We start from the raw sequence: 4865 nt of genomic DNA, 5'->3' as shown, positions 1-4865 counted from the left end.
GCCCGGCTAGCTCAGTCGGTAGAGCATGGGACTCTTAATCCCAGGGTCGTGGGTTCGAGCCCCACGTTGGGCGCAGAAGCTTTTGGGCTTCAATTCTATTTCCCCTTGAAATATTTTGGGGTTCCTCCAAATCATCATAACTAAGAAGAGTTCTTTAAACTGAATTAATGCTTTAAGCAAGTCTATGGAAAAAAGACCATTTGGCAAACGAAACCGCTCTCGAGCTACGCTTGCACATTTGAAATCAAATGATTTTCAGCGATGCTGAACCACCTCCTTAGAGCACAGACGAAGCCGAAAGGTTACAGTTTAAAGTTGAGACTGGTTTTCCGTGTTCCTATGCATACTTGCATAGTTGTTGGTAGAGGGCGATTTTTCCTTTTATCGGAACAAAATTACGAACCCCAATTTTAGCAGCTTTCAAGAACTAAGAGAGCCTACGTAAAAGCAGTTGGCGGGCCGATGGGTAGGTGGGGGAGGACTTGGGAGAAAATGTCTTCCTTCACGTCTACGTTTATTTTACTTTTTCTTCCTCTCAGTATAGGGCGTGTCCTGAGGAAAGGGGCGGGGGGGGGGAGCGAGCGAGGACTATCCCCTGGAGAAACAAACATGCTGTGAGAAACGTTTCTTTCCGTGTTGGGATCTACACTGACGGTGCCGTCTTCAAGGTTTTTTCCATTGTTCCTGGGACTGTGCTTGGGATCTATCCATCCAATTGGGTGCAAATTAGGAGGTTAGCATTCTGTTGAAGGTGAGGCTCTTTAGGCCAGAAGCACAAAAGAACGGAGATGTGAAAATTCGGAGAGGCAGTTCGGCATCTGGGGAGGCAGGATCTCCGCCTTGTTCACTGAGAAGTTTGACCGCATCAGCAGAAAGCACGCGGGCGGGACCGCCGGCAGGAGGCAGGTTCCCGGAGCTCCCGGACCCCGCCGGGAGGGGAACGAGCCGCGTTTCACGGAAGGCAACCCCATCCGAAGCACCCGGCCCCTACCTCCGCATGTTATCCACCAGGCTTTCCTCCTACAAAACGACCAATTTTTCCCTCTCCCCCCCCCCCGCCCCACCAAACAAACGTGCTGTTATTTATCTTAAAACAGAGTAAAAACTGACCTAATTTTCGCGCAGGTTACCGTTCTATTTCTCTGCAGTCTTCCGTGCTCACCCTTCTTCTCCCATCTCTTAATGCTGACAATCCCCTTCAAATAATAATAATAATAATAATAATAATAAACAAAATAAATAATAATATTTGGCTTAATACACATTGCATGGAGGGATGTGGGGTGTCTGTTAAGAGGGTATTAGAAAGAACCTATTATAGGATCTGGGCTTTACTTGGGTAATATTGCAGGGGTGGGGAGTCCTAACAAGTGAGGGCCCCTTCTGGATTGGGTGTTCTCAAGGGCAATTCTATGTTGTTAATAAAACCTATCTATAGGGAAAGCAGACCACAGGAGAGATAAAAGCTGAAATTTACAAAGTCACTCAGGTGGCAAGAGAATGTTTGCTGTTTCCAGTTGGAGAGTGACCAATTTGTCTAAAGTGGATATTCTGTGAGATGACAAGGGTAAGTGCAGGCCTCCTGCACTTCTGACCAGGTGACCATCAGTCGGGGAGTCTCACAATCCTCCAGGTCGATCACTTCCCAGAATGGCTCACAGAACTCAGGAAAACAGTTTGCTTATTCCTGGTTTATTTTGAAGGCTACAACTCAGAACAACCATGTTGAAGAGGTGCATAAGGCAAGGTATGGATGGGAAAGCTCAGACCTTCCATACTGTCTCCCAGCCCATCATCCTGGCAGTATGTGGATGTGTTCACCATGCTGGGAGTTCTCTGAACCCTGTAGGTTAGGGATTATTAATGGAGGTTTCATGAGGTAGGCATGATTTCCTATCCCTCTCCTCTCCCTAGAAGACATGGTGTATTTGCATTTGTATTTGTATTTGCATTTGTATTTGTATTGTATGTGAAAATTCTAAGCTTCTAATCATGGCTTGGAGATTTCTGGTGACCAGCCCTCATCCTGAAGTGATCCAGGAGCCCTCTAAGAATTGCCTTATTAGGAAAAAAAGACACCCCTATTAACCAAAGAAATTCTTAGGCATTTGGTGTAACGCTCCTAACACCCCCATCACACAGGAAATTACAAGGGTTTTAGGATCTCTGTGTCAGCAACCATGGGCAGACGCCTAATATAAATTTACACTTGCCTAATTTCTTTCTTCAAATAATAAATGAGCCCAACCACTGTTCTCATCGGCAACTAGCCCACCACCCACTTCACCCTACATTGTTTTCCCCATAACTGCTCTTATCTTCGAACTTACTGTGTTAGTATCTGATTCTTTACTTTCTCTACCCCTTGGAACGACAGCTTTTTGTCTTTGCTCACTAATGTAACTCAAGCGCCTAAATTAGCTTCCGGCAGATGTTCAATAAATATATGCTGAACTGCTGAATTAAGTAGGGTGTATTCATTTCCTAGGGCTGCCATCCCCAAGTATCACAACTGGTGGCTTAAAACGGAAATGAACCTGCTGTAGTCTTCTTTCTCCTAGCTTTCTGGCGTCACCAGCAACCCCTGGTGGTCCTGGACTTGTAGGGGCGGAGCTCCAATTTCTGCCTTGGTTAATACCTGTTTTCTCCTCGTGTATCTGTCTCATGGCATTAACCTCGTCTTATAAGGACACCAGTCATATGGGATTGGCGTCTACCAAAATGACATCTTAATTTGATTGCATCTGCAAAGACTCTGTTTCCAAGTAAGGTCATCATATTCAGAGATACTGGAGGTTAGGACTTCAACGTTACTTTTCTGCGGCACACAATTCAACACCTAACAGGCGGCTCCATTCTTTAAACTCAACTGGTAGGTGTCTATCACTTTATAGCCAGATACCTATAAAGCTCTATTTCAGTCAGAGATCTTATTTTTCATATTATTCAGTGTTGAAAACTTCTCGTAAATAATTCAAATTCAATAAAATTTTAAAAATTAAGTTTACTACAAAAAAGATAATGTTAATACAATAGTGAATCCATGGGGCACGTGGGTGGCTCAGTCAGCTGAGCGTCCAATTCTTGATTTCAGCTCAGGTCACGATCCTGCAGTTTGTGGGTCCAAGCCCCGCATTGGGTTCTGCACTGTCAGCATGGAGCCTGCTTGGGATTTTCTCTCCCTGTCTCTCTGCCCCTCCCTCCCTCTCGCTGTCTTGTTAAAAAAAAAAAAAAGAAAAGAAAAAGAAACTTAAACTAATCAACAGCGAATCCATACTATTAACAACTAATGGTATACCTACTCCTGGCAATCCCACTGAAAGGTTTCAAAGCTAAGAAATAAAGGGGCTTTGTCTCATGAAGTTTATATTCCAGAGATGTGGTTCTGGGGAAGATGACTACTTTTGGGGAAAGGGTGCTGTGGAAGAGTGGCAGGTCCAGAGGATAAAAGAATCTCAATTTTCAGAATGAATCCATTAGGAAACTGGATGGCAAAATTGATCTTTCATAGTTTTATTTGCTGCTTTTAATATGGTTTTCAAGTTCTTCATGACCTCATCCTAAATTATAATTAGCAATGCCTCATCTCCATGCCAAATGTTTTAAGACTTTGTGTAGAGAATTCAGTTCACATAGACTAAAATAACTCGTTAAAATTCTATTCATCCTTCAGGAACAAGGGCAACAGCCTCCTCTATGAAGCTTCCTTCAACTCTCTGGTCAGGATTATCTACATCAGTAACAAGAAACCAATACCCTTATGGCTGCTACCATATTCCGTCATCAGTTTGCACCATCCACTTCTACTAACCTGACAACCTCCTAAGGGCAAAGGCTCAGGTCTCATTATTGCAGCATTTACAGTGTCTAAAACCACTAGATGCAAAGTGGACAGACCAATAAATACTGAACGAATCTTAGTCTTGTGCTACTTAGTCTTGTGCTACTAGTCTTTTGGTGATGAAGTATAGCTATAAGTATTTTTAAAACACACACACACACACACACACACACACACACACACACACACACACACACACACTCTTTCCTATTCTTCATGCCAGGAACCAGCTCTTTCAAGTATCAGCTGGAGCTGGTACCTTCACACAAAAAGCATATGGCAAAACTAGGAAGCACCCAGAAAAGGACAATCAAAATTATTAAACTATGAGTAAGAATGGACATGGGATATATAGACCAGGAAATGTATCAACTCCTACTCTGGCTTAAGAAATATGAATACATTCTTCAGAAGTAGGTATATATGTATTTTCACAGGCACATGGAAAGAATAAAATAAAAATTTCAGTAAGAAGTAGTTTGTTAAAGACAAATGAAGATGAACAAAGATAAAAATTAAACAATGACTCAGTACATATTTGCAAGCACCCCTATCCTGAGAAGATAAAAAGCACGAGATTAAAACATTATGAATTTCACGTTTATAAAGCAGTTACATAAAAATACATAAAATGGAATGTCTTTGCATAAAAATGAAGTATCCTTCTCCTTAGAAATGTAGAATTGTTCATAAAGAAACTGTAAAGTTAAAAAGTAAACATCTGCACATGTTGCTTAACCAATGTTTTAACTATGTTACTAAACATTCTCAGTCCAAAGAGTCAAATATATTCCTGCAAAAGCAGCATTGTAACATGGACACATAAATACCAAAACAAAAGAATCTGAATAGACCCAGGTTAATATTTGAAATAACTGGTAATGGTAATATTATTTATTCTTGAAATAATTGCTGAAAATAATGAAATTAATGAACTTTCCAACGCTCAGCTCAGATTATGTGAATTGTGGAGGGAAAATGTTATATTCCTTTTGAAATTAAACTGTGTAACAAACTTCCAAAA

General features: G+C 41.5%; 1 non-coding gene across 1 annotated transcript; it reads left to right on the top strand.

Annotated features, from left to right (window-relative positions):
- On the top strand, positions 1–73 carry TRNAK-CUU. Its single transcript has one exon. It is a non-coding gene; the product is annotated as a tRNA-Lys (tRNA).
- Positions 74–4865: the final 4792 nt, after the last annotated feature.

This window comes from Panthera tigris, chromosome B3, assembly GCF_018350195.1.
Source record: "Panthera tigris isolate Pti1 chromosome B3, P.tigris_Pti1_mat1.1, whole genome shotgun sequence".
In the NCBI taxonomy this organism is placed as follows: domain Eukaryota; kingdom Metazoa; phylum Chordata; class Mammalia; order Carnivora; family Felidae; genus Panthera; species Panthera tigris.
Note: the sequence above shows the minus strand (reverse complement) of the source record. Positions and strands in the feature narration are given on the sequence as shown.